Here is an 18,964-nt window from a genome sequence, read left to right as displayed (position 1 = left end):
CCAAGCCTGTTTTGCCTCTTTCCGTCTATGGAGATATGTGCCTTTATTTGTCAGCTCTGACAAATAAACTCTCATGTGTATCTCTGCCTGGTCTCCATCTTTCATTTCTCGCTTGTCTGTCTCCTGGTTCCTGGCTCTCCTTTCAATTAGTAGTCAGGGAAATGCATATTTCAAAGTGACCATGAACTATCATATCACTTCATTCCCATTTGGATTGAAAAAGATTTTAAGAGCCAAAATTCATATTCCCTTTGAATCAAATATTAGTCAACTTTATGTCACTGTAATAAAATACTGGAGATAATTAACCTAAAAAGAGAAAAAGTTTAGTTTGATTCACAATTTTGTAGGTTCCAGTGCATGAGCAAATGGCCCCTTTTATTTTGGGCCAGTGGTGAGGCAGCATGTCATGGTGGGAGCATGTAGCAGAACAAATCTACTTACATCATGAGCCAAGAGGCAAAGTGAAAGAGGAAGGGACCTGGGTCCAATACCCCACTTCAGCAGCACACCCCCAGTGACTCTACCTTCCAAAGTGTCTGCCATCTCCCAACAGCACCACACCAGGGACCAAGCCTTTAATACCTTGGCCTTTAAGGGACATTCAAGATCCAAACTATAGCAACCAGAAATCTCCTTTCAGTACCCACAGAAACAAAATTCCAAAATGTGGAGCTCTATCTGTAGATCTGATTGAAGCCTTTTTTGTAGAGTAAAACAAATCTGGAGATGTGTCCATCAAAAGGGGAATGAATAGAAAAATGACAGGCCCATGAACATCATCACATTTTGTGCAGCCTTCAAAAGAATAATTTAGGACAATTTCACTTGATTTGGGGGAATTTCTCTGAGACATTGCTGAGTGAGAAACATAATGCTGAAAGCTTTATAATATGCTTTCTGTTATTGTTAAATCAGCAACGAATACTTTTACAGTATGCCTAAGTATGCATATGATCAGGGAGATAACAACACAGAAGGTTACCTTGCTTGGATTTTAGCATTTTGCTGGGTTGGAGTGGGAAGGCTAGCCTAAAAGAAAAAAGAGAAGATTGCAATATTCCCCTTATATGTGACCTGAATCAATTTTTAATTTTTCTAAAATTAAGATAACTTTTATGTGCTTTCATATGTTCATATATGTGTGTATATCCAAATTAAGGGCTGAAAAAATAGAAATTAACATAAATAATGTTTTTCAGAGGATGCCAATGCTTTCTTGAATTCATACAGCAGTTTTCTTTCAAAGAATTCTTATTGCTTTGATATCTACCACTCATTTCATCCTCTCAACTTTCCTGGGAGTTGTGACCTTTAAATGTCAAACCCCACAGGGCTCTCTGCCTGGCTCCAGTGATGGACATCTGGAGTCAGATGCCTGGAGCAGCCCCCCCCCCTTTTTTCTTTGTATGAGATTATGTTGGGAGCTGGACTTGGCTGCTGGGTTATGCCCATGGCAGGGCTCTGAGCTTCTTCAACTTCTTTGTAATTTGCCTACTCTTCCAGAAACAATTTACCCTCTTAGATGAAAGAAGGAGCTTCAAGGCTTTCCCTGGCAGCAGATTCTGGGACCCTGATAGAACACGAGCGAAAAGACAAAAATCAGTCAAGAAATACCTGACGAATAACTCTCAGGACTGACATAGAAAATCATTAAAGGAGAGAACTAGTTCTGATAAGTAGATAGCTCCTGATGATCCCTGCCTCCTGCTTTTTGAACCCTATTACAGTCTTATGATACTAGGGATGATCTGTCTGACCAATAGAATACCAAAGGTCATTTTCAAGGTGAGTTTATAAAATTCCTTGGCTTCTGTCTTGGACTCTCTTGATCTCTCTTGAATCACTCACTCAGGGGGAAGCCGGCTGCAAGTCATAAGGATACTCAGGCAGGCTTTGGAGAAGTCCATGTGCAGAAGAAGAGAGCCTGCCAACAACCGTGGGGGTGAGCTTGAAAGCACATCCTTTAAGCCATCAAGTCTCAGATGACTGAAGTTCTGATGGACAGCTGGACTACAAACTCATGGGGGATTCTGAGCCAGAACAACGGCTAAGCTGCTGCTCTTGGATTCCTGACCTTTAGAAGCTGCAAGATAATAAATATGTGTTGTTTTAAGGATAATTTATTATTCAGCAATAGGTATTTGTTTCCAGTTCTTTATCTTTCTCTCATCAGTGACCTTTTCTATATTATATTGAAGTTTCTCCTATTAGAAGTTGATTATCCCTGCACCATTATGTTAAACTTGGCCACGTAACTTGTTTTGACCTATGGAATACGGACAAAAATGACAATATGTCTTACTAGCTATTATTAGCTGTTCAGATGTATCACATGCTTCCTAAACTCACCTTTCTGAGGACTTCCATTCTCTATGAGAAAAATCTGATAGCTACTGCCCCAGGGACTGTTGCTCCTTCAATGGGGGGCCCAGAAGCACACATTATCAGAGCCACTCCAGCCAAACTGCAGACTGAGGGCCCTAGAATACATTATTGTTTCAAGTCACTGAGTTTAGGGCATAAGCAGTGATGGGAGAGGGGAGGATTTAAACTTTGAGACTGTCTCCTGAAATTACTTGTCCTATTCCCCAGAAAAAATGTATGGGGAGAGAGAGAGTCTCCCTTTGTAGACACAGGCTTACATTAAGCGTGGAAGCCTATACGTGGGAAGATTTGGACTAATTCAACTTGATTTCTAAGCAGATCCCATTATTCATTCCTCCTGGATGAAGTAAAAGTTATTTCATAGAATGTTGGGCAAATCCAAGGCTCAGATGCCTCCCAACACATTTTTCTGGAGAATAGGACAAGTAATTTCAGAAGACAGTCTCAAAGTTTAAATCTTCCCATCTCCCATCACTGATTATGCCCCAAACTCCCTCTCTCTGGACCTAAAGTGGGTACTCAAGGGTCCATCCTGCTTTCCCTGACTTTCAGTTACTTCCTCTAAAGTTGGGAGAGTTGGGCCACCTGTGAGTGTCTCTGGCAGGTTAACTTTAAGGTGAAGTTCTTTGGTTGCCCATGGCAAACTTGGATGGAGCAGGGCCAAAATCTCCCTGAGAAGCCTTTGTTTTTTCTAGGCCTATAACTGAACTAAGATGAATATTCCAGGCAGGATAGGTTTAGGAGTCTTTCCTCCTTAATCTGGAATCACACATTTGACAAGTAAAATTTGGATCCATCTGGTATTTTTTACAACAAGTTAGCCAGAAAGAGTCTTCTGCTACTGCCGAAGAGAAAGAGAGATGCCGTAGGCTGATGGTGATTATGATGTGTGTGCGTGTGTTTCTGGAAAGTGGGTGTATGCTAAATGAGGCCTGATAAATACTTGTTGATATGTAATATTCCCAGAATGACACTGGATACTCCCTATCTGTCAGACAGAATGATAGGGACACATTCTTGGCTGTGAAGATGGAGTCTGGGAAAGTTGTAAATGGAGCAAGCATTTCTAAATGTGAGAGACCAGAGCCATGGGTGAGAATGTCCTTGTGGTGTCTTGTGAGCTAGACTCAGGCCAACTTATGATGTAGCAAAGGGCAATTCATGGACATGATGTCTCAGCCCCATCATATGGAAAAACTGTTTCTCATAGAAATTCCCCAGTGGGTCTGTTGGAAGAATTAATGGGCATTTACAGAGAATTTTTTAAAAAAATCTTTTTAATCTGGAGATCAGCTAAAAGGCCATTTCCTCTAAATGAGGAAAGTATGGCTTTTCTGTGGGCCTCTTTGGTGAATAAACTCTAAAGCCCGGGATCAAAGAGATTAGGAACAATATTTTTGGTATGGTGTGATGTGGCAGGTCTTACAACTGGTGGCAAGATTCAGGATTTCTATCATCCAGGAGACTGATATGACTTGAACAGGAGTTTGAATAAGCAAGAGGTTGAGTACAAAGGCCTGTTCTGTAACCACAACCACCTGTTACCTTGAACATCACAGCAAAGATGGCTGTGCAGTAATCTTTGGAAATAGGGCCGTTAAGTCAACAAGGGCTTTCAGAGCCCATGATGGCTGAGACCTCCCTGAGTCACGAGCACATCAGCCTTTGTGATAAGCAACCAAGCTCTGTTAGTGCTGGATGTGGTTGCTCTGAGAGCTAAACATAGCACTTCTACTCACAAACCACAGTACACATTGGGATCTGTTGGGAGTTAGAAATATTTTTTCTGTTGCATTACTTGCTTCCATCCTGGGCCTCTGCCAGCAGGCATTTCACAGCAAATAAAAGCAAGAAAGTTTCTCTAGGAGATTCTCACTTGGGGGATGAGGAGTAAGGCCAGAAAGTGGCTGCCCAAAGTCGTCCAGTTGTGGAGCTGGAGTGCAGCACCAGTTCTTCTAACACTCAATCTCTGAATTGTTTCCATTGTTTTTTTTTTTGTTGTTGTTGTTCTTGATTCTTGACATTGATCATATCCCACTCTAACTCCTAGAAAGCAGCCACTTATCCCCTTCAAAAGAAGATAAACCTGCTCCCAACTTCCTAAATCCCTCCCAAGGTCCCCCTGACTCTAGGCAGAGGGATTACCCATCTTCTTGGGCTTCTCTTCTGTCCACCTCTCTGGGCCTGATCTTTCCCCTCCACTTTCCCTCCCTGCCAACCTCCCAGTAGCAGAAAATATCTCACACCTGTATTTTATGTCACCCTTCTTAAGGAATATTTGGATTTTACCATCTCCTTTTAGTATAAGAACCCAAGGGGTAATTAATGGTAGAAAGGAGATAACTTACTGCCGAAGTCCGGCTGCAGCAAAACAACCAGTAGGGGGGGGTGGGGGGGTGACGAGCAACTTGTGTACATTGATACAGCAGGAGTGGGAGCCGTTTATTGTAGGACAACAGAGGTATTGATACATTCCACATAGCTTATCTTAATTAACATAAACTAGATACAGCAGTCAACCAATAAGAAATCTCCACACTTAATGGCTCGCTGGCGCCACTTCATAAACCACTCCCTCTGGAAAAATGCCAGGCACCATCCTGACTTGTTTACAGACTCTAACAACTTACTAGGTTTTGGGGGGCTCCTGAACATCACACCTCACTGCTAGCAGCTTTCCCTGTTTATGCATATAGCTGAGCTTAGAATCTAACTTGTCTTAAAGAGAAAGGTGACACATTTCAGGCATACTTTAAATATAAAGTAAATTACGAGTATTGTGTTTATAGTCCATTCTGTGAAATACTAAGCTAAGTAGTAGAGATAAGAGATAGGTGATCATTGACATTATAACTCAATGGTATAATGAGTCAAGAAAATTAGGAGAATTTTTAATATCTTATCACCTACTTTGCAAACCTCTCCTAATTAATGGGGCGTGATAACCTCTCTGCAATTGCAAATATATCTCATTTTTGTAGGTTACTGCAACAGAGCATAAAAACTGGTTATTTCCTAATATTCTAATATTATTCTTTGTGACCTTGTATAATTAAATTGCCTTTTCTTCACTGTCTTTATCTCACTGTCTGTGTGTTGGGCTAATACTACATGCCTCATTTAAAAATTAAACATTTTTAAATTTAACCATCCATAAATACCTTTTCTAAATATTCTTTATATTTTTCAAACTGACAGATAAAATCATGTGTATTTGCTATGGCACATATTGTTTAGAAATATATACATAATGGAATGACTAAATCTAGCTAATTAACACATGCATTACTTCATGCAGTTATTGTTTTTGAGGGGAGAACACTTTGTACACATCCCTTAACATTTTTCAAGACTATTATTAACTATAGTCAGCCTACAATACAATAGATTTCTTAAACTTTTTCCTCCTTTCTAACTGAAAATTTGTATACTTTGAACAATTCCCCATCTCTACTACCCCAGATCCTCATAAATAACTATTCTACTTTTGACTTCTGTGAGATCAACCTTCCTAGATTTCACATACGATTGAGATTGTGCAATATTTGTCTTTCCCTGTCTATATGATTGCACTAACATACGGACCTCCAGATTAATTCATGTTGCAAATGACAGGATTTCATTATTTTTATGTATAAATAGTATTCCATTGTGCATATATACTATGTTTTTTTATCCATTCATCCACTGATGGATATTTGAGTTGATTTTCCATCTTGATTCTTGTGAATAGTGCTATGATAAATAATGGAGTCTTTGATATGCTGATTTCATTTCCTTTTCATATATATATATATACATCCAGTAGCAGGATTGTATGATAGTTTTATTTTTAATTTTTGAGGGATCTCCCTACTGTTTTAACAGCTGTGCTAATATATATTTATCCATTTTCTCTACATCTCTGCCACTTATTATCTTTTTATCTTTTTGATAATGGCCATTGTAACAGGTATTAATCTCCCTAAACATTTAAGTCCTTTATATTGATTATCTATTTCCATAATAACATTACATATCAACCACAAAACCTCAATGGCATACAATGATATTTTCAAGGATTGGGGTTCTCATTGGGACTACTGTGTACAGACATGAGCCCTAACTCCACTCATCACCTGGCCTCTATAAAGTCCTTCTGGTTGGTGGACCATGGTGGTGATTTAGATCTTCAGAAACTAATGACTATCCAGTAAATCTTGAAAAGTTCAATTATTTTTCCCCCAGTGTACAATCACCGTGATAAATGACTATAAGTCTCTTTGGGGAAAGCTAAGAGGAAAAATTACAATATAATTCATTTTCATCTGAGTAGTAGGGTTCTTACTTAAGCAGATCTGGTCTCTTCTTTATTCAGGTGGTTCTAAGTGTATCAACTGGCTAAAGTCTGGGAATTGGTTGTTAGATTTCTGTGAATATAAGTTGGCAAAACATCCAATTTATTCTATGTTTGTTACACTTCCCCTTGAGTCACTCTTTTGTGTCTTGACCTCTTGAGTTTCCTGGAATTTGAGACTAGGGGCAGATCAGAAGTTCCTTGCAAGGGAGAACACCTCAGGGGAAGTGATTATAGGCTTTAGACAAGAGGATATCAGCTTTCTTAGGGAGGAAGCACTGCTTTTCTTGGTAAAGGAGACTTAAGAGACGGTAGGGCTTTGAGGTACCCTGCTTTGTTGGGATTTACACATATGTCCCCATCCCAGTATTCAGGGTCCCACTCATTGCCAATTAATATCCTAGTTTTAACATAGGAGACACTATAAAGTAGGGAGGTCAATTTCCATTGTAATTCAGCCATCTGCAGGATTAGATTTTGGGCTTTTGAAAATCATGGCTTTCGGGTTTGCAAGATATAAAGTTTTGTATTGGGGTAGTCTTACATTTTAGGCACTTTATGAAGATCTGCAGCTGACAATTCAAAACTCTGAGTTCATAATTTCTATTCTCTAAGTCTTCAAGCACATTTAGAAGCAACGACCAAACCACTCCCAGTATTACTTTTGTATTAGTTGAGATTCAATACAAGAATTAGAAACCACTATGAGTGATTTTATATCATCCTATTATAAGGGATTTCTTACATAAATTTGATCTTGTGCAATTGTGGGAGTTCTTAAACAGTGTATGTATAGTTTATGTACAGCATACACAACTCAGATGTATAACAATTTTGTAATTTCTGGAAAAGAGTGGGCTAAGAGAAATTGAAACTCTCCCCCCTACAAATTCTGAGAAAGTCAAATAAAAGAGTTCAAAATTCTTTGAAATATATAGCTGAGCCTGCAAGAAAAAAAAGGGAAATACCTAGATCCCAAAAATGAAGAGGGAACTGAAAACTAGGTCATTGAGCTTGAGAACTGAAAGAGTGGCTGCCTTGGAGTATTATGGGATCTGTAACCAAGGGCTTAAGGTTTAAGGAGCACAGTATTGAAACAAGGACCTAGAACTTCTATGATGTGGGCAGTGAATCTGCGGTTTCTGCAGAGCCAAGGCACTCACAGATGAAGGCTGTATCTTCAGTGAAGTGGGAGAGGGAGAAGGAAGAAAGGAGGAGAAAGAGAGAAAGAGAGAGGGAAAGGAAGGAAAGGAAAAAAACATCATAAGTGTGCCCAAAGATACAAAAAGTAAACCTCTTTGCATCTGATGGTTCCTGGTGAACTTAAGAAAAAAAAATCCTGACCTCTGAAAATGAAATCAAAGTACTATGCCTTATATGGTCATGATACATAAATTTATATTACCTATGTGGTGTAGGTATCCAAGATGCATAATTGGTGATATGAAACAGCTATAAATTGATAAGCAGTGATATTAACAGTTAAAATAACAGTAGCTACAAAATAATAACAATTTGGAGGCTGTAATTTCAAGGTGGTATTAAAATAGAAGAAAATTTTTACAGTTAGTGTAGGAAACAGTTTATTTACAAAGAAGTTAGAAATGTTGTTTAAATTGAGATCTTGTTCTTGGTCATGTATGTAATATTTTAGGAGTAATTTCCAAATACATAGAAAATATAATTCAAAAACCAGAAGAAGGCAAAAGAGGAAGTGGAAAATAGGATAAATCCTATCGAAGTTAAGGAAAAAAAGAAAACAGAAATAGGAGATATAAAATAAAATTACAGAAATAGAATGAAACAAACATATCAGTAACAACTATAAATATAAATGAACTAAATTCACGAGTTGAAATACAGAGATTTGGACTTCATTAAGAAAAAAATACACCCTTATAATCAAGTTATATAATGACTTTGAAATATGTAAGTAATGTACAATATTACAAAAAGTTGAAAATAATGGTAAAAGGTAAATATTTTATAACATGAATACAAAGAAAGTTGAGAAGCTACATAAATATCAAATAAAACAGATTTAAAATGAAAATATTAGTATAGATAAAGATGATCATTACCTAGTAATAAATAGTAACAAATTTTGAAGAAAAAAATTACAATTTTGAGCCAACAAATATGTAGCAGCACAGTCTCAAAGTATACGAACCCCAAACTAGAGAACTCTAAGGAGAAATAACAAATTAGCAACCATAGTAAGAAACGTTATTGCATATATTGTTGAAAAAATGATAGATCAAGAAGATGAAGACACAAGTAACGGCACAGGAATTTTGACTAATAAAGCTAGTATGGTAGGTAAGATGGATACTTGTAAAATATTTCTGTTAGAAATATATTTGTTTTAAGGTTAAAATAAACAAAAATAAAACAAAACCATGAAAGCATTTACCAAAATTGACCACAAGTGTTGAATCAGTCTGTGGTAGATTTCAGTGATCAGTCTTTTCTAAAAATCCCCTAAATAATTATAGTGTGCATTCAAGGTTCAGAATCACTGTATTTTATAACAATTAAAAAATGGGTGAGCATTTATGCAGAATAATGAAACTGGCCCCCTGTCTAACATCATATACAAATATCAACTCAAATTTGACTGAAGACCTACATTAAAGACCTGCAATGATAAAACTACAAAACTATTAGAAGAAAACAGGGGTAATATTTCAAGACATGGGTACGACAATGATATTTTGGATAAAACCCTAAAGCACAGACAATGAAAGAAGAAATAGACAAATGGGATTACATAAAACTAGAAGCATCTGTACAGCAAATGAAAATCCATAGAGAAAAAAAATATCCTACAGAATGGGTGAAAATATTGCAAATAAGTTATCTGACAAAGGATTGAAGTGAAGATATATAAAAACTAAAACAAACAAACAAACTTCTTCCAAAAAAAACCTTCTCCAAAAAAATCTGATTTAAAATGGGCAAATGATCTGAATAAACATTTTCCCCCAAATATATACAAATAGCCAACAAGTGTATGAGAAACACATCTCTAGCTACTGGGGAAAAGTGAATCAAAACCACAATGAAATACAATTTTACCCCAGTTAGAATAGCCATAATCAAAAAGACAAAAACAAATGCTTGAGAGGATAATATAAAGATTTGAGGAAAAAGAGAAAAGAGAACTCTTATACACTGTGGTGGGAATTTAGTATAGCTATTACGGAAAACAGTATGGATGTTCCTCAAAAAACTAAAAATAGAACTAACATATGATCCAGCTGTCCTACTACTAGATACTTATCCAAAGGAAATGAAATCAACATATCAAAGACATATGTGCCCTCTTTTGTTTATTGCACGGCTGTGGTTCACAGGAATCAAGGTACATAATCAACCTGAATGTCCATCAGTGGATGACTGGATAAAGCAAATGTGGTATTTATATACAATGGGATCCTGTTCAACCTGAAAGAAGAATGAAAGTCTGTCATTTGCAACAAGATGGATGAACCTGGAGGTCATTGTGTTAAAAGAGAGAAGCTAGGCGTGAAAAGACAAGTATCACATCTTCTCACTCATATGTGGAAGCTAAAAAAGTTGAATCAATCAACAAGTACATGAAAAAATGCTCACCATCGCTAGCAATCAGAGAAATGCAAATCAAAACCACCCTAAGATACCATCTCACTCCAGTAAGATTGGCAGCCATTATGAAGTCAAACAACAACAAGTGCTGGCGAGGATGTGGGGAAAAGGGTACACTTGTACATTGTTGGTGGGACTGCAAATTGGTGCAGCCAATTTGGAAAGCAGTATGGAGATTTCTTGGAAAGCTTGGAATGGAGCCACCATTTGACCCAGCTATTCCCCTTCTCGGTCTATTCCCTAAAGACCTAAAAAGAACATGCTACAGGGACACTGCTACATTGATGTTCATAGCAGCACAATTCACAATAGCCAGACTGTGGAACCAACCTAGATGCCCTTCAATAGACGCGAATGGATTAAAAAAAATGTGGCATTTATACACAATGGAGTATTACTCTGCATTAAAAAATGACAAAATCATAGAATTTGGAGGGAAATGGATGGCATTAGAGCAGATTATGCTAAGTGAAGCTAGCCAATCCCTAAAAAACAAATGCCAAATGTCTTCTTTGATATAAGGAGAGTAACTAAAAACAGAGTAGGGACGAAGAGCATGACAAGAAGATTAACATTAAACAGGGATGAGAGGTGGGAGGGAAAGGGAGAGAGAAGGGAAATTGCATGGAAATGGAAGGAGACCCTCAGGGTTATACAAAATTACATACAAGAGGAAGTGAGGGGAAAAGGAAAAATAATACAAGGGGGAGAAATGAATTACAGTAGAGGGGGTAGAGAGAGAAGAGGGGAGGGGAGGGGAGGGGGGATAGTAGAGGATAGGAAAGGCAGCAGAATACAACAGACACTAGTATGACAATATGTAAATCAATGGAAGTGTAACTGATGTGATTCTGCAATCTGTATACAGGGTAAAAATGGGAGTTCATAACCCACTTGAATCAAAGTGTGAAATATGATATGTCAAGAACTATGTAATGTTTTGAACAACCAACAATAAAAAAAGTTTATTTCATAGAAAGAGTGAGTAGACTAGTGGTCATTAGAAGCCAGGAAGGATGGGGGTGGGGTGGGGAGGAAGACTAGATAACAGGTACCAAACTATGCTTGTATTAAAGGAATAAGTTCTAATGTTCTATAGCACAGTAGAATGACTGTAGTTCACAATAATTTATAATATAGCTTAAAAGAACTAGAAGAGAGGAAATCAAAGCTTCCCAATACAAAGAAATAATAAATATTTAAGAGGAAAATGCCCATAATTTTATCATTACACATTGTATACATATACGGAATTATCACACAATAGCCCCCAAATATGTAAAATTATTCTGTCAATTTAAAAATGGATGAACTGTATTTCTATGTAATGATGTAGATACATCTTGTGAAAGCTCCTGTTGAGAAAAAAGGCCAGTCACCAAAGGAATATATACTCTATGCCAGGTTTGAAAATGGAACAATAATTTATTTGTGAAAAAAATCACAAGTTATATGTCAGAAAATCAGAAAAAAATATGGATTAAATGATATAAGTTTGGGGGAGAATACCAAGTAGTAACTGAATTGTTTTATTTCTAATAAGTAAATAAAATACATGTAGCTTCTTGACATGGTCAAATTCATGGTAGGTATGTGGATAGCCATTATGTGATGCTGGTACTTTTGTATATTTGAAATATTTTGTACTTTTAAATAAAAATAAATTCATGGATGAATTAAATCCCACATCTACTAGGTAACACAAAGAGTGTGTCTTTTGGTCAGGGAAGGAAGCTGTAACTGGCTTTTAAAATAAGATTTCTAGGAATGACATTGTCTTGGTGACTCTATCATGTACCTGGATCTGTCAAGCTCAAACTTTTAGGTTATCAGTACATCAATTCACAATGAGAATAAAACTGTTCCAGGGACCTAACTATTCCCACTTAATGGACACATTTTGACTCATGTAAAGTTGGAAAGAGTAATCCTAAGGAAACTTTTTTTTCTGAGCTCTGACTTAGCCCAAATGGAATTGCTTAACCAGTAGAAGGTCCAACAACACCAGGCTCTGCGAGGCAACCAGCTCATAACTGAATTGGCCTTGGCAACATGATGGGTGAGTCTCAAGGTCGGTCTGCTATTTTTCTGATTTCAAGACAGAGTTGAATGAGCAGCATCTGTATCAGCCCCTATGAATGTCATCATTCAGGCTCCTGAGTCCTTTGCTGCTCTCTGTAACTCCCTCCTAGATTTACTACACTCCCTCCGTGCCCCACAGCCACTCTGGTGGCTTCAGTGTTGGCATTCAGCACACAGGACTCAAAATTTTCTGCTAGATTGTGTGCTCTGGCAAAGGCAGGGACCACATCATTTAAACTTTCTGCCCTCTAAAGTTCTTGATGCTGGTCAGTGATGATTTCTAGCTCTCTGCTTCTGGGCATGTGGCAGGACTATACTTCCTGACCTCAGGAACCCAAGTCCATGGGTTATGTGTGATAGTGAACTGTGTCAGTCCTGGGCCAGGGAAGCAATGCCAATGGGACACCCACCAGTCCCCTGGCCATTCCTTGGGCTGACCAGAAGTGTAGAGTAGGAGGAACTCTGTCAACTGAGGGCACAGAGTGAGAATGATAAACACAGTGAGTAGATGTCCAGCCAACCCACAGGGCACATGACCATGAAATAAACCTTCTTGGTTTTTAATCACTATGATAAAGTGTTGTTTGTTACCACAACATAAGTACATTCATCCCGATTGATATTTGCCCTTAGCATCTGGTGTGGTATTTGCACCTGTAGGTGCTTAATAAATGTTTACTGAACAACCAAACTAGTAGAGTAGAGGGGAACATTAAATAAAACTGTGTTTGTGAAAGTGCCAGGCACCTAGTAGGCACTCATTAAATATTAACTGGATTCACAGAATATTTCTATATTTTAGGTTTCTTTTTAAACACATACTTAAATGGTGTTTGGGAGTAAGTATCTGTTGTAATGGAAATCAAATTATTAAATTAGAAATGGGCACTAAAAAAAGAAATATCCATAATAGCCAAAGATGAAAAGTGATTAGGAAACACATTTCTCAACCAGAATATTTACTTCCTCAAATTAAACAGGCTTTTCCATTAACAAAAGCCAGCCTTTGACATCTTGGCTAGCCTCCTGTACTCCTGGGAGACTATATGATTTGTTTGGAGTTATTCATTTGGCTCTGCATTGCCCTCTCCAAGTTCTATGGTTTTCCTAAGTTAGGGATGAACTCATTTATTATCAGCAGTGGGGGACTGGTGGGGAGGGAGGTGATGGGTGTTAAAATCCAGGCAACATTTCTTTTGAATAGTTTTCTCCCTTTCTTTCTTTGTTGTTACTGCTTGCAACAGCAGCATGACAGCTAAAATATGCCTTCATAATAGGTGAGCTCCAAGCAAAGCTAATTAATAAGCAAGCAGCCATTAAGTTTTACTGAGTACGTGACAATGTCTTAAGAATTTAAGGAGGGCTTTAAAGATAAATATAATCTCCCACCAGGAACTTAAAAAGTACCTGGATAAACTTTATGCCAGAAGCAACTTGTGGTCAGGAGTGGTGGCACAGGACTGTCATCCCAACTTCTCAGGAGGCTGGGGCAGGAGGAACCCTTGAGCCCAGGATTTGGAGACTAGTCTGAGCTATATGACAAGACCCAGTCTCAAAACAAAGGAGAACAAAATGAAACAAAGTAAAACACAAGAGGAAGTGACTCCCAAACAGGCAAGGGATTATGACTGATGTGTGCCAGGCAAAGCCCAGGTTGTGTGTCAGTGACATCTGTGAACATGCATGTCCTTTCTGGGTAGAATGTGAGATGTCTGTTGTGTGAGTGTCCTTGATGAAGTGCTTGTGTACGTTAGCCCCAGGAACAATTGCACTGCTTTTCTTCTCCATGAAGAGGAGCCAGGTCCCAGGATCTCAGAAAATGGGCAGTGCGTGGTGGGAGGGAGAGAGTGCTCCATCCCAGACACTGAGACAGGCAGAGTGAAAATGATTAACTCATGGGGAAAAGAGACAAATAAAAAACTGCACTCATGCACTCAGATAACCAGCCAGTTAAAATCCCAATTCCTAACCCCTCAGGAAGAGGTCAGGCCATCTGTCCCCTGCCTCAACCGCATTGACCACCACTTGCACTTTGATTCCTGCTGTTCCTCAAACATTTCAACCTTTTGCTTTCTGGGAGGCTTACACTTGCTGCTCCCTTTACCAGAAATCTCTTCCCTAGGTCTTCACAGTATCTAGTTTCTCTTTTCCTAAGGTCTTGATACAACCATGGCCCTCTTACAGAGACTTTGCTCGACCTCCAGATCTAAACAGAAAGTTTTTAGAAATGTTGTTAAAATACATGATCTCAGTAGAAATGGAGACAGGATGTTATGCTAAGTGTTTTACAGACATGGAAACAAAAGACACTTAGCACTGATGGGGGTGACATACCTGAGATTATCCAGGCAGATCCTAGACTCTGACACCCAGTCTAGATGTGTTGCTATCCAAACTCTAACCTGGAGAACCAGGGTCTGGAGATAGACCCCTTATCCTACCGATGCTTTCTGATTGGTGAAATGTGGTTAGCCTTTTTCAGGGCCTTGGGGAGCTTCCTTAAATCTTTCATGCTTTATTTTCTCTATCTGAGGATATTAAAATATGTATTTAAAAAGTTTATAAGAACTGGAAAGAGATATTTACAACTTATATCACAAAGAGGAAATTACCATAAAAAGAAAGAACTTTTAAAAACAGAAAACAACCCTCAAACACACCTATGAAAAATGAACTGGAAATCTGAGCAGGCACTTCATAGAAAAAAAAAAATGAAAAAGACTCTTAAGCATATGAAAAGATGCTCCACCTTACCTATCATAACAGAAATCCACATTAAAACTTCACCAAGATAGTACGTTTTCATCTATTAGATTGGCAAAAATCTAAAAGATTGGCAACATATTTTCTTGGTGAGGCACAGAGAAATAGGCACTTTCATACATTGATAGTAGGAGTGTAAAATGATGCAAATCTGTGCATAAGAGTTTGACATATCTAGAAAAATTATATATGCATCTGCTTTTTGATCCAGTAATCCAAATCCTAGGAATATATCCCAAAATTGATGTAAAGATACAAAAAAAGAGAAAATTTTATACATGACTACACATTGCATTATTGTTCATAATTTCGAGATTGGTAACTGGCTCAATAGACTAGGGAAGATATATGCGGGAGGATATGAATAAGATGAATATCTCTACACAATGCCATGGAATGATCACCATAGTAAAATGTGTAGTGAAAATTAAAACAGAGATGTGTACATAGTATTCTAACATTTACCTAAGGAAGGGTGATAGGAATGTATGTGTGCATTGGATCATATTTAAGGAATCATCAAATAAATTAAATAATTACCTAAAGGGGTAAGGAGGAGGAAGAATAGAGATAATAGAGATAGAAGTCACACTTTTTTGAATGTTCTTTGTTTAGAAGATCTAACATTGGTGCAATGTGAATATCTTTGTAATTTAAACATTAAGTCAAAATCAAAGAAACAAATCCTAAAATTAAAAAAAAAAGTGATTTAAAACACAGTCATGTGACTATACATCCCCAATGTGGTAAACTGTAAAGATAAAAAGAGCTGCAGAAATCCAGATAATAGCAGCAATAAAAATAAACAAAGACCTTGATGATACACTTCTTTATAATTACAATGTTTGTATGGTTACATATATTGTCCTGTAAAGCAAAGACAAGATTATGTTAAAGAAATTAAAAACCAAAATCTTCCATATAAAAAAAGGATACAAAATCACAGAAGCAAACCCTGTTTTGCTAAAGTTTAACTAGAAGTATGAGTATCAAACTTGTGATATACTTTTTAAAAAAAGTCAGGAAACTAGTTGTGCAGGTTAAAGCTCTAACTCAGGGAAACAGCTGTAAAAGCTTAAAGCTCATTGTTACTGGGATAAAAATTCAGAACCCAGAACCCATGTGTTTGCCTTCTCCTCCAGGACTCAGTGTTACTGGGAAAGGTTGGAAGACTAGTTAGAGCCCAGAGTCTATTGTTTGCCTTCCCCTCCTCCCCTCTTCTCATTGACCTTCTTTTCCCCCTGGGGGCTGTCATTTTCCTTTTCTTGGGGGATGTTCTTTCCAGTATCATTCAATGTTGACCGAGTTTCATTTTTTTTTTTTAATAAAAAAAGCAGTCAAGACAGTGCCTGGCACATAACCAGCACTCAATAGATGGCATCTATTCAATTAGTAGTAGTAGTACTTTGTGATTCATTTCCATTTCTTAGTATTTAGCTTCTGAGATTTTGGTTGGTCTCCTCCCTAACGTTTGAGTTTCTCATTGTATTCTGGCCATCAGCCAGATCATCCTTCAACATTTCAGAAAATGGAATGACAGATATATTTTTATGCTAGTATACTGAATGTACACACGCTAAAATACTGTGATTTCTTTGAATAACACAATTCTTAACCTCCTGCTTTTTTTATTATTTTTTCTCCTTTTTTTTTAAAAAAAGTGATCTGCATGGAGCATGCCTTAAATTTATAGTTTATACAAATCAATATTACATTTTGTTGGATTTTGAATTATCCAGAAGCTGATGAGCTTCCCAGTATACTTAGGGTATTAGCCCCTTAACCAAAATCTCTTCCCAGAAAGTTCTCAATGGACAACCTGGGAAATCCAACTCCAGTAAACAAGAGATTTGTGCTATGGGTGTTGACAGCCTAGTAAAAATGGTTTGATGTGAGCCTCTACTTGACAGGTTCAGGGTTGGAAAGGAGGGTGCTTCAGAGGTACCACATCTCTCTGAGGATAATCTTCAGGTTGGACCCACAGCCATTAGGCTATTGGGCTGCCTAGGGAATGGTTTCTGGCTGGATTGGCCAGGTTTGTCACTGGGAGGATCTGTACTATCAGAAATAAGTTTGTTATTCCACAACGGTTTTAATCTCCATACCTAAAAAAACGTAAACTGTATTATTGTTGTTTCCTCAACAGACAATCCACTCACATTTCAAAATGAAGAGGGCAAAAACAGAAGCAGTGAAACATCCCTTTCACATCCCTGTTCCCCCAAGCATCCATTTTTCCTCCCTAACAGTAACCATTCTGACGGGAGAATGAAGAGAGAGGGTAGGGAAGAAAGCCAATGAAGGCCATCATTGGAAAGATGACCCAGGAACATTCTGGGGCACTGGGAGACATTATAAAATACACCTGTCTTGTGGGCTTTGGACAATGCTGCTGCTGCTGCTGCTGCTAATGCTAATGATGGTGATGATGGTGTTGCTGATGATGCATGGGTCTGTAAAAGGGTGGGGGATATTTTATCCCGCACTAGTAGCCTATCCACGCGGTTTTGTATTTTGCTTTTTGTCACTTAGTATCTCTTGGTCATTGTTCCATATCAATGGCCAGAGAGCTTCCTCATTCTTTTTTTTGCAACTGAAATTTACAGTTATGCCATATTATATTTAGCCATTCTTTACTGTTGTCTTTTCCCATTTTGAGCACAGTATTTAATAGCGCAACCCTATAAGACACAAAAAAGATTTTATTTCCTATGAAGAGCCCTGTGCCTCCATCGCCTGCTCAATTGTTTTACACCTCCACCCCATAACAAACAAGTGCACTCCAGGTTCTCTCACAACAACAGTGAGATCAACTTATCTTTGAATAGGCAGCTCCTGGGGGACACACCCCTGGAGTGTGGGTTTAGGTTGGTTTGATTGGGGTGTGTGCCACGGTGGGTGGGGCAGGATGAATAGTTCTTCATGTTTGTTTGTCACACTTGAATTCAGATCTTCTTCCCTAGCTGGGGCCAGTCTCCAAGTTTCTCCTGGGAGTTTCTAGAATCTCTTCAGACAACGGATAGAAAAGCTCTTGGTAGGGGTAAAAGCAGTCCAAAGAAGTGTCTTTACATGGGACTGTTGGAAATGGGGACAAGCTGCTAAATTAAAAAAATGCAAAAGCAGAAAAGGGCCCAGGGTATTTTTAAACTTCTTACAAATGGGAGCAAGCCCAAATTTAACACTGGTTAGCTTTTTAATGTGGCTTTCTTTTTCACCCACCTTCCCTTCAAAGGTATGCTTTTTTTTTCTTCTTCTTCTTCTTCTCTCTGCTGAAGAACCTGGGTTCAGATAGCAACTACTCAGCTCCAACAAACAGGGCAAGTTAATGCTTGTAGGAGCTACACCCAAGTAGCAAAGGAAGCAGAGTTAAGATAAAACCACACCTCCTTCCCCTCCAGGTGACAAAGATAACCCTGCCAGTCTGGCCCCTTTGTTCCAACAATAAGCAGTCTAAAGTGAAGGGCAACTGGGTAGACAAGAATGAACTTGGAATCCTTCAGTCCTGCCCAATTCCCTTGCTCCTCTTTCACCCTACCTCTCTTGATTCCCACCTCCACCTAGAGCTGGCCTAATACAGAAATGTGAGGGGAATTCCATTTTCTTTCTCTAAAATAGCTCCTCAGGTAGCTTAAATATCTGTTCTTTCTTCTCTCAAAATAAATCTCAGAAATTGTTTGATAAAATGAATTTGCTTCATTATACAGAAGATACTTTAGAATTATATCTAATTAATCAGCTTTCATGTAGAATCCCTTCTGGGGATATTCT

Source organism: Ictidomys tridecemlineatus, chromosome 5 (assembly GCF_052094955.1).
Source record: "Ictidomys tridecemlineatus isolate mIctTri1 chromosome 5, mIctTri1.hap1, whole genome shotgun sequence".
In the NCBI taxonomy this organism is placed as follows: Eukaryota; Metazoa; Chordata; class Mammalia; order Rodentia; family Sciuridae; genus Ictidomys; species Ictidomys tridecemlineatus.
The sequence above is the reverse complement of the archived record's forward strand: the minus strand, read 5'-3'. Positions refer to the sequence as shown.